Source organism: Bufo bufo, unplaced genomic scaffold (assembly GCF_905171765.1).
Source record: "Bufo bufo unplaced genomic scaffold, aBufBuf1.1, whole genome shotgun sequence".
Lineage (NCBI taxonomy): Eukaryota > Metazoa > Chordata > Amphibia > Anura > Bufonidae > Bufo > Bufo bufo.
Genome location: NW_024400269.1, coordinates 14,804 through 26,166, shown reverse-complemented (window position 1 = coordinate 26,166; position 11,363 = coordinate 14,804). Strand labels below are relative to the sequence as shown.

The 11,363-nt window shown below is 43.9% G+C and overlaps 2 long non-coding RNA genes across 2 annotated transcripts; both read right to left on the bottom strand.

Moving 5' to 3' along the window:
• Positions 1 to 921: 921 nt before the first annotated feature.
• LOC120983839 lies at positions 922 to 1,777 on the bottom strand. Its single transcript, XR_005775220.1, has 3 exons — positions 1,712 to 1,777; positions 1,297 to 1,366; positions 922 to 970 (listed from the first exon to the last, which is right to left on the bottom strand). It is a non-coding gene; the product is annotated as an uncharacterized LOC120983839 (long non-coding RNA).
• Positions 1,778 to 8,454: 6,677 nt separating this feature from the next.
• Positions 8,455 to 9,310, bottom strand: LOC120983840. The gene is made up of 3 exons (XR_005775221.1): positions 9,245 to 9,310; positions 8,830 to 8,899; positions 8,455 to 8,503 (listed from the first exon to the last, which is right to left on the bottom strand). It is a non-coding gene; the product is annotated as an uncharacterized LOC120983840 (long non-coding RNA).
• Positions 9,311 to 11,363: the final 2,053 nt, after the last annotated feature.

Below are 11,363 nucleotides of genomic sequence, written 5' to 3'. Positions count from 1 at the left end.
CACTGCCAACCTACCTGCCATTCCAAAGAAATCCAGGCCCGGAAAACAAAGGTACTAAAATCCTCAGTAAAGAAAATTTACTGAGGAAACCCAACTTTCCTGGATTTTTCATCTCACCTACATTTAAAAAATGTAGATGAGATGTACACCCCCTCCAGGTGTCTCCAATCTACCTATGTATTCGACGATAGATAGACAGACAGGGGGACAGATAGAGGGGAAGACAGACATACAGAAAGACAGACAAACTGAGAGACAGACAGACAGATATGGCCACTGTAGATGTTGTTCCAGGGCTTCCGGACTAATGGGCATGATGGTACTAAGTAACTCCATTTAGTCCATGGACCGGCAGCTGCAGCAGGTGTTCTTCTTTTGGGTCCTTTTCTTAATCCATTTACGGAACCGGTTCAGGCGGGATGTTCTCATAGTGATCTTCTCCTTCTCTGTTTTGGATGTTCTCTTTGTGATCTCCTCCTCTGTTTTAGATGTTACCTCAATGATCTTTTCCTCCTCTGTTTTAGATGTTCTCTTCATAATTTTCTCCTCCTCTTTTTTGGCAGCTTTAAGTCTTTTAATAATTGGAATTTCTTTCTTGATGTTATTCATTTGTGGCCTGATGGTGTTTTTCTTAATTTTCACTACAGGTTTTTGAGCAACTAATAAATGAGAAGGAAACCATCAGCAGGTAGTAGATATAACAGAATCTATCCTTTTAATATTGTGAGCAATGGAGTAATATAGCGATGCAGCTAATCAGCAGACATGAGCTGTCTCATCTCTGAATTCTGGGTAATAGAAGGACCCCAATGTGTGTGATGAGCAGATATGAGAGGTAACCCTAAGCTCTGCCTGTACCCCGCTTATATATGTTATTATATGGAAATTATTACCTGGTTTCTCCACTCGAACCATCGCTAGATCAGTGGCCTGTTTTTGTTCACGCCGGCGCCAGGCCTTGTACTTGTAACTGTGAGACAGAGAAATGTCCTGACATGAGTCGGTACAGATGACAATCTTCAGTTCCCCATCAGAATATACCCATCACCCCCCTCCCCCACTACAGGTGAGATATAAAGGTGCGGTATGTAACAGGCAGGAAGGATATAGTACCATAGTCTATATCACATCATAATACAGCACCGGGAAAGGGGGGAGAGCGGTTACCTGATTATATCCCTGCCCTATCCGGCCCCTGTATTATAACCTTGCTGCAGTAGTTACTGCGCCCCCTGTAGGTCAGACAGTACAGTGTAATAATGTGATGTGTAGAGTAGAAAATAATTGGAAACTCACCAGCAAAAGATGATAATCGCACCGGCAACCAATAGAAATATGCCTAGAGGCAGGACAACGCGGTACATGACTGGTAATAAAGACACAAGATGCTCGTTATCAATTCTTATCATAGAGAACATATTCTACAAGACATTGTCCAACATCTCTAGATCCTCCTGATGCCAGCAGTGCCCTTCATGAGGACATCATCAGGTAGGCACTGGCAGCTTAGATGGGCATGGAGGGGGTAATTGCTGGACTGTGGGCTGATAACGTCTGGATAAGGGGCACATCATTATATGTTCCAGCATCACTTTATAGGACTGATCCCCCAAAGGAGCAGCTTAGTGGCTGTTCTCCTCCTCCACTACAGTCAGGGCTTTGTAGAGGATGATGAGAGCATAATTAGGAGAGGAAGGAATTGACTACTCACTGTTATTTGCACCGGCGCTGTCCGGACCGGGGGTTGTCCTCCCTGATCCTGGGAAAGTCACTGTCCATGAAAGAATGAAGGGAAATAAAGACATGAAAGCAATAATAGCGGCAGCTGAACCCCAAAACGGGGACACGAGGAGACAGAAGATAACAATAAATCAGTATTTAGTAAGTGCCCACTAGTGGTGGCTACAGAGAAAATGTCATCATTTAAGGTCATTGAATAAGATTAGAAACCTTGCAGCTTTCTTTCTGAAATATCCTCCCTCTTGTCCAGGGGTTGTGTACGGTATTGCAGTTCAGCGCCATCCAAGTAAATGGGGCTCAGCTACAATGCCGCACACAGCCCACTGTCCTATAAGCTGAGCTCCAAGCCACAGAGATACCAGCCAGGTTTGCCTCTAGGACCCGTAATCATGTAAGGATAAATACAATATTCAGCCCCCATTCATTAAGATAAACCCCCAGTGATAATATCCATTACCTGCAGGTGTTTTTGTGGGCTTTCCGTGAACATAAAATGTAAAAAATAAAAGCAAAAGAAGAGCAATTCTTCTCAAGTCCATCGTCTCCAACATCTAACCCTCAAAAGAATCCAGTGCACCCCAACACATAGAAGCCTCTACACAGCATTGTGATGTCACACAGCTTCAGTATTCTAAGGGGGCGGGGCTTCTTTCTACTGCTGATGTCATCCGAGATCTAGTCTGAATGAAGAACTGTATATAGAGCAGTAATGTTTAAAGGGGAATGCCACTTTTAGTAAACCTTTAATAAAGTCATAAGGATTTGGGGGTTATTTATCAAACTAATGTAAAGTAGAACTGGCTTAGTTGTCCATAGCAACCAATCAGATTCCCACCTTTTCATTTTAGACTGCTCCTTCGGAAAATGAAAGGCGGAATCTGATTGGTTTCTAAGGACAACTGAGCCAGTTCTACTTTACACCAGTTTGATAAATGATCCCCATTATGTATATTATAGCATCAGACTACACAATTATGATACAGAATTTATACATTCAGAACTCCTAGGTGGCAATGACGACTCTCCTTCCCTCTTTTTTTTAAAAGTCTATGGGGGTCATTTATTAAGATCGGCATTTTAGACACCGGTCTTATTAACCCTATAACTGGCGGTGAATCTGCCGAAATTATGAATAGGCGCTGGCATTTAACAAGAATGATAGTCCTTATAAATCTTCAGCCCCAATGATAGGACAGTGTAAAGGGGTCCTTAGTCTGGGCCTGTGCAAACCAACCTTCATGTCCAGGATAGCTACCAGAACCTTACAATACAACACCACATAGGATAACAGAGTAAGGCCTCATGCACACGGCCGTTGTCCTGCCGTACCCGTATTGCACCATCTCGATCCCTCTGCGGAATCCGCACGGATGTTGCCCGTGCTTTCGGGACCGAAAATTGCGGCCCTACATGCAAGGAACGGCCTTGTGCATGAGGCCAAAGAGGGAATAAGCAGAGTCAAAAACTTTTATTATGTATATTTATAATTAGAAATATGTTATCCTGCCAAAATATTACTATGCAATGTATAGGACAATTTAAATAGTACTTAAATATACATGAAATAAAAATATACTCATTGCTAAAAAAAAATAGTGCACCAAAAAGGAGTTGTTGGAATGGAATGAAACTTTGTATGTGTGAATGTAATGATGATAAATGTAAGTGATCATAATATTAGAGGGAAAGGATAACTTTATCGTGGAAGAGGAGACTCTAGGACCCTGTTGGGCTTCCTCTAGCCAGGATACAGAATGAGATACAGTTTGGTATGGAGGCATACAGATTCTGTATGGTATCCTGTGGCACATTTACCTACAGATGTTGTGGCTGGGACAGTAAATTCTGCACATATGTAGGTTGCTGAAGCTGACATCCCAGCAGGCCTATAAATTCTTAAAAACTCAGGTGACAGGGCAGGACAAGGAAGTGTTGTAATCTGTAGGAGACCTGTCAAACCCTTGCTGTTTGCTGGCATTATCCTGCTGAAATATGGCAGTTGGAAGCCCTGCATGAGAGGAACACATGTGTCCACAGGATGTCCTGCACATATCGCTCTGCTGTTAGTGTCCCTAGTATTACTGCAAGAGTCACCGTCGTATGCGATGGCTCCCCAGATCATCACACCAGCAATTGGGACAGTGTGTTGCTCCACAGCAAAGGTAGAATTGAAGAGCTCACCATGAGGCCTCCATACTCAAACTTAACTATCATGGGTTCTCAAACAGAACCGGGTTCATTGGTTAAGACAGATGATACAGTTCCAGTCCATAGCAGTACAGGTTTCTTATTAATGCAAACAAAGTGTTAATGGCAGGACATGTAAAGGGCGTTTTGACACCAAATTTCCTTCTGCTAAGCACCTGGAAATGTTCCAGGTGTAGTTCTCAAGACCTGGGAGTACTAGTATTGTAAATGGTTGTAGTGTAATGCAATGTAATGTAATGACATGTTATACACCTTGTACACCAGCAGATGGGGTATTATTGGCAGTGTTTGGCAACAGAAATGGGGCTTACCCTCCCATTCCTCCCTTATTGGTAGAGCTTGGCTGGTCCAACTTCATGTCAATGGAGGGGCAGAGTTAGAGCAGTTTAAAAAGAAGAGAGTGATGAGTGATCTATATCATGCTCATCTAGGCCATGAGGACCACAGAGGCAGAGTGATCAAGCAATTAAACTATGCACACTCTGCTGCAAGGTGAGGGGAAACACGTTAAGACAGCACCACCACAGTGCAGGTGTAACACCCCACAGTGGTGTTACCACTCCTGCACCCTGCTACTTTCTTGAACAGCCCCTTTAAGGTGAACAGCCCCTTTAAGGAACTGGGACAGAATATGTTATTGGGGGTTAGGATATGTCTAATTCTTCTACAACTAATCGTTCAGCCATGATTTGCAAGTCACACGTGGCTCTGTTTGGAGACCACTGCTCTACATGCTACTGTGACGCGGAATCAGCTGTGATAGGCTTATACACCCTGCAGATATATAATATATTCACAGCCTGCAACAGGATCAAAAACATCCTGTAAATAACACATACCAGCCACGGAGTCACCATACCGCCCAATATTTCACTCTCCATTAAAGGGGTTGTCCGGGATTGAGGATGTAACGGCACCGTTTCAGCAGACAAGGGGTTAAAATCCGTTTAGGCGATATGCCCCTTTCTGAGAGACAGGCACAGCTACTGCAGAACACCAACTCCCGAACTGGATACAAAGTAGCACTCCAAACTGGAACCTCACGAATAGCTGCTAGCAGACGAACAGGGATCAGCTTACACTTCTGGCAATCGGTCTTCTAACAGCATACAGTGAATCCCCCCAATAACGAGACAAGGCTCCGTGTTGAGGGTCAAGCAGTGGTCTGACTGTACTTCACGTACAGCCTCTTTTATTCATAAACCACAAACATAGTACTGCCCACAGGGGTTTGAAATACAACCAATCAGTAATTTACAACACATACAATGTAACTACAGCAACCAATCGTTCACCCCCCCAGAGGACCAGAATGAAGACTGTGACATAGGACAGATACAACATATCCCCACAATGCATCATGGTCTCCTCCTCTCTGTCCCGGAGACAACCTGAGGAGCAATCCAATTATCTCTGAGGACAAAGGGAGATCGCCAATACACATGTGAGGACAACAGAACAGACATCACCATTTAAACACACAATGGGACAATGCACAATAGAAACACACCCAGCATTTTCCTCCCAAGCTGACAAGTTACACTTATTATAAATTGTTACAACTTTGTGAGTTTACATTGGCCATACATATATCTAACATCAATTTAAACAGTATAACTTTGGGACAAACCTATCCAAAATTCACTTGAATAGGTTCAGGGGTTTAAAAGTTAGTGTATGGCCCATAATCCAGGGGCAAGAGGCCAGCAGCCAGTCCTCTCCAAAACCCAGTGGCGAGGTTGGTTTCGCCACAGAGGACTTTGTTACATTAGTACAAGACAGACATACATATAACATACATCCATGTCCTACCTTTTCCACATGTTTCTCAAGCCCCGTTTTCTTACAGAAAAATTCTTAGCTAGAAGTGTTGTTTTCTTAGACTCTGTGACGTACCCGGTCTCTTGCAGGAGCGCTAAAGCCTCTTCTTCCGGCTACTTAGGGAGCCCGGTGACGTTACCGGCACTGATGGGCGGGCTTTAGCGCTGCTCTAGCCAGTAAAACGGCTAGGGCAGCGCTTAAGCCCGCCCATCAGAGCCGGTGACTTGACCGAACACACTGCCAGGTGGAAGCCTTCTCTCGGCAGTGGGTTACTGTAAACAAAAGAGCCTTTGCCCTGCGTGATTTAGCGCAGCGCAAAGGAGAGCATCGGAGCATGAACTTCTCCGATTCTCAGTCAGGGGGGCTGTCTGGGTGAAAATAGAGGTTTGTCTGGGTTCAGCTCTGAACCCGGACAACCCCTTTAATAAATCAAGTCCCATTCCCCCAGCATCTTCCACAATACATCCCAGAAATGCCAACTCTGGAACATACATGTAATATTGTGTCCCTGGAGATGTTTAGTTATTTAAAAAACACTTAGGGTACTTTCACACTAGCGTTAGTTTGATCCGGCAGGCAGTTCCGTCGTGTGGATGCGTCTACAAATGCATTGCAAGAACGGATCCGTCTCTCCGCTTGTCATGCGGATAGACGGATCCGTCTTGCAGTCTTTCTCACAGTTTTCCCGGTCTGCGCATCCGTCCTTCAGTTGTTTCGCAATGGGAATTAATGATCCGGCATTCCAGCGACTGATCAGGCATTTTGGACGGACATAATACCGCAGCATGCTGCGGTATTATGTCCGCCCAAAACGCCTGACAGTGACTGAACGGAAGGCATGCTGATGCAAACTGAACGGATTTCTATCCATTTAGAATGCATTGGGATATGCCTGATTAGTTCTTTTCCGGCATAGAGCCCTTTTGACGGAACTCTATGCCAGAAAAGAATAACGCAATTGTGAAAGTACCCCTAGAATGCTTGACAATAAAATACATAAAGTAATACTTACATATGGAGTGAGTAATATCCCAGTTCCGATGCTTCCTGGATTCACCGCCGGTCTTTGCTTCTTGGAACATCTCTATACAAACATGTGACAGCCGGTGATTGGCTGCAGTGGTCACATGTCCATATCGAGAGGGACCGGGATATGCACATGTGAATGGAGCCTTAGTAGTGGAAGTGGGCAGAAGGGAGCAGATAAGTGCGTTTCTTGTTTCATATATGCCATATTCCAGAGCCTAATTATAAAGGGGGTTAAAGCTGGAAATCCCCTTTAAGGTCTGGGGCAGTGGTCCTCTGTACAGCTTCTTTTCTAGAGTCTAGAACCAGCTGGAACAATGCTAGTAGCAGATCTCTTATTCATGTCAGTAGATCCTGCTGTACCGCTTGTATGAACTAAGTAACAGAGCCAGTCACTGATTCCGGATGGATCATTCCAACCAATAGTGTAGATATTGTTGGGATCGGTATATATGGGATGGGGGTTAGCAATGACAACATTCCGAGGCTTCAGAGGTTAAAAATATAACTTGGCTTTATTTGGTCCAGCAACAAAACAGTGACATCACATAGAGATCAGTTCACAGATAACAGTATTCAGAGCACAGACGTTCCATTGGGGCTACTGTGCCTTCCTAGACTCAGACCTTGACTGGGCTTGTCAACAGTTTTATGCACCAGTAAGGAGTCCAGCAGCATTGTCTGGGGTAATTGGGGGGAAGGGGGGGGTGTACTGGAGGGGGAGGGAATGGCAGGTCCCACTGCCAACCTACCTGCCATTCCAAAGAAATCCAGGCCCGGAAAACAAAGGTACTAAAATCCTCAGTAAAGAAAATTTACTGAGGAAACCCAACTTTCCTGGATTTTTCATCTCACCTACATTTAAAAAATGTAGATGAGATGTACACCCCCTCCAGGTGTCTCCAATCTACCTATGTATTCGACGATAGATAGACAGACAGGGGGACAGATAGAGGGGAAGACAGACATACAGAAAGACAGACAAACTGAGAGACAGACAGACAGATATGGCCACTGTAGATGTTGTTCCAGGGCTTCCGGACTAATGGGCATGATGGTACTAAGTAACTCCATTTAGTCCATGGACCGGCAGCTGCAGCAGGTGTTCTTCTTTTGGGTCCTTTTCTTAATCCATTTACGGAACCGGTTCAGGCGGGATGTTCTCATAGTGATCTTCTCCTTCTCTGTTTTGGATGTTCTCTTTGTGATCTCCTCCTCTGTTTTAGATGTTACCTCAATGATCTTTTCCTCCTCTGTTTTAGATGTTCTCTTCATAATTTTCTCCTCCTCTTTTTTGGCAGCTTTAAGTCTTTTAATAATTGGAATTTCTTTCTTGATGTTATTCATTTGTGGCCTGATGGTGTTTTTCTTAATTTTCACTACAGGTTTTTGAGCAACTAATAAATGAGAAGGAAACCATCAGCAGGTAGTAGATATAACAGAATCTATCCTTTTAATATTGTGAGCAATGGAGTAATATAGCGATGCAGCTAATCAGCAGACATGAGCTGTCTCATCTCTGAATTCTGGGTAATAGAAGGACCCCAATGTGTGTGATGAGCAGATATGAGAGGTAACCCTAAGCTCTGCCTGTACCCCGCTTATATATGTTATTATATGGAAATTATTACCTGGTTTCTCCACTCGAACCATCGCTAGATCAGTGGCCTGTTTTTGTTCACGCCGGCGCCAGGCCTTGTACTTGTAACTGTGAGACAGAGAAATGTCCTGACATGAGTCGGTACAGATGACAATCTTCAGTTCCCCATCAGAATATACCCATCACCCCCCTCCCCCACTACAGGTGAGATATAAAGGTGCGGTATGTAACAGGCAGGAAGGATATAGTACCATAGTCTATATCACATCATAATACAGCACCGGGAAAGGGGGGAGAGCGGTTACCTGATTATATCCCTGCCCTATCCGGCCCCTGTATTATAACCTTGCTGCAGTAGTTACTGCGCCCCCTGTAGGTCAGACAGTACAGTGTAATAATGTGATGTGTAGAGTAGAAAATAATTGGAAACTCACCAGCAAAAGATGATAATCGCACCGGCAACCAATAGAAATATGCCTAGAGGCAGGACAACGCGGTACATGACTGGTAATAAAGACACAAGATGCTCGTTATCAATTCTTATCATAGAGAACATATTCTACAAGACATTGTCCAACATCTCTAGATCCTCCTGATGCCAGCAGTGCCCTTCATGAGGACATCATCAGGTAGGCACTGGCAGCTTAGATGGGCATGGAGGGGGTAATTGCTGGACTGTGGGCTGATAACGTCTGGATAAGGGGCACATCATTATATGTTCCAGCATCACTTTATAGGACTGATCCCCCAAAGGAGCAGCTTAGTGGCTGTTCTCCTCCTCCACTACAGTCAGGGCTTTGTAGAGGATGATGAGAGCATAATTAGGAGAGGAAGGAATTGACTACTCACTGTTATTTGCACCGGCGCTGTCCGGACCGGGGGTTGTCCTCCCTGATCCTGGGAAAGTCACTGTCCATGAAAGAATGAAGGGAAATAAAGACATGAAAGCAATAATAGCGGCAGCTGAACCCCAAAACGGGGACACGAGGAGACAGAAGATAACAATAAATCAGTATTTAGTAAGTGCCCACTAGTGGTGGCTACAGAGAAAATGTCATCATTTAAGGTCATTGAATAAGATTAGAAACCTTGCAGCTTTCTTTCTGAAATATCCTCCCTCTTGTCCAGGGGTTGTGTACGGTATTGCAGTTCAGCGCCATCCAAGTAAATGGGGCTCAGCTACAATGCCGCACACAGCCCACTGTCCTATAAGCTGAGCTCCAAGCCACAGAGATACCAGCCAGGTTTGCCTCTAGGACCCGTAATCATGTAAGGATAAATACAATATTCAGCCCCCATTCATTAAGATAAACCCCCAGTGATAATATCCATTACCTGCAGGTGTTTTTGTGGGCTTTCCGTGAACATAAAATGTAAAAAATAAAAGCAAAAGAAGAGCAATTCTTCTCAAGTCCATCGTCTCCAACATCTAACCCTCAAAAGAATCCAGTGCACCCCAACACATAGAAGCCTCTACACAGCATTGTGATGTCACACAGCTTCAGTATTCTAAGGGGGCGGGGCTTCTTTCTACTGCTGATGTCATCCGAGATCTAGTCTGAATGAAGAACTGTATATAGAGCAGTAATGTTTAAAGGGGAATGCCACTTTTAGTAAACCTTTAATAAAGTCATAAGGATTTGGGGGTTATTTATCAAACTAATGTAAAGTAGAACTGGCTTAGTTGTCCATAGCAACCAATCAGATTCCCACCTTTTCATTTTAGACTGCTCCTTCGGAAAATGAAAGGCGGAATCTGATTGGTTTCTAAGGACAACTGAGCCAGTTCTACTTTACACCAGTTTGATAAATGATCCCCATTATGTATATTATAGCATCAGACTACACAATTATGATACAGAATTTATACATTCAGAACTCCTAGGTGGCAATGACGACTCTCCTTCCCTCTTTTTTTTAAAAGTCTATGGGGGTCATTTATTAAGATCGGCATTTTAGACACCGGTCTTATTAACCCTATAACTGGCGGTGAATCTGCCGAAATTATGAATAGGCGCTGGCATTTAACAAGAATGATAGTCCTTATAAATCTTCAGCCCCAATGATAGGACAGTGTAAAGGGGTCCTTAGTCTGGGCCTGTGCAAACCAACCTTCATGTCCAGGATAGCTACCAGAACCTTACAATACAACACCACATAGGATAACAGAGTAAGGCCTCATGCACACGGCCGTTGTCCTGCCGTACCCGTATTGCACCATCTCGATCCCTCTGCGGAATCCGCACGGATGTTGCCCGTGCTTTCGGGACCGAAAATTGCGGCCCTACATGCAAGGAACGGCCTTGTGCATGAGGCCAAAGAGGGAATAAGCAGAGTCAAAAACTTTTATTATGTATATTTATAATTAGAAATATGTTATCCTGCCAAAATATTACTATGCAATGTATAGGACAATTTAAATAGTACTTAAATATACATGAAATAAAAATATACTCATTGCTAAAAAAAAATAGTGCACCAAAAAGGAGTTGTTGGAATGGAATGAAACTTTGTATGTGTGAATGTAATGATGATAAATGTAAGTGATCATAATATTAGAGGGAAAGGATAACTTTATCGTGGAAGAGGAGACTCTAGGACCCTGTTGGGCTTCCTCTAGCCAGGATACAGAATGAGATACAGTTTGGTATGGAGGCATACAGATTCTGTATGGTATCCTGTGGCACATTTACCTACAGATGTTGTGGCTGGGACAGTAAATTCTGCACATATGTAGGTTGCTGAAGCTGACATCCCAGCAGGCCTATAAATTCTTAAAAACTCAGGTGACAGGGCAGGACAAGGAAGTGTTGTAATCTGTAGGAGACCTGTCAAACCCTTGCTGTTTGCTGGCATTATCCTGCTGAAATATGGCAGTTGGAAGCCCTGCATGAGAGGAACACATGTGTCCACAGGATGTCCTGCACATATCGCTCTGCTGTTAGTGTCCCTAGTATTACTGCAAGAG